This window comes from Echinops telfairi, unplaced genomic scaffold (assembly GCF_000313985.2).
Source record: "Echinops telfairi isolate 266 unplaced genomic scaffold, ASM31398v2 ScPeMD7_28;HRSCAF=97, whole genome shotgun sequence".
Lineage (NCBI taxonomy): Eukaryota > Metazoa > Chordata > Mammalia > Afrosoricida > Tenrecidae > Echinops > Echinops telfairi.
In genome coordinates, this window is record NW_022103925.1 from 2,930,328 (window position 1) to 2,930,633 (window position 306).

Genomic DNA, 306 nt, shown 5'->3' on the forward strand with positions numbered 1-306 from the left:
CTCAGCAGCGGTACCTGGTGGGGCTCACCTGGAGGCTCAGGTTGTCTGAGGGTCCCTGTCTGCACACTCTCTGTCACCCATGTGTCCCGGCAGGCTGTGTGCCCCCTCCTCCAGAGTGGACATGGTCCAGGCAAGGAAGGACAGGCCCAGACCCCTCACCACGGCTGGCCTGAATGAGGAAACCACGCCCCGGGTGTGTGTGGGGGGCATGCGCAGCCTCAGTTTACCAATCCGTGAAATGGAGAGATAGCTGTGACAGCGTCTCACGCCCAACCCCCGGCCCTGGGGTCCCGGGTTAGCACCGCT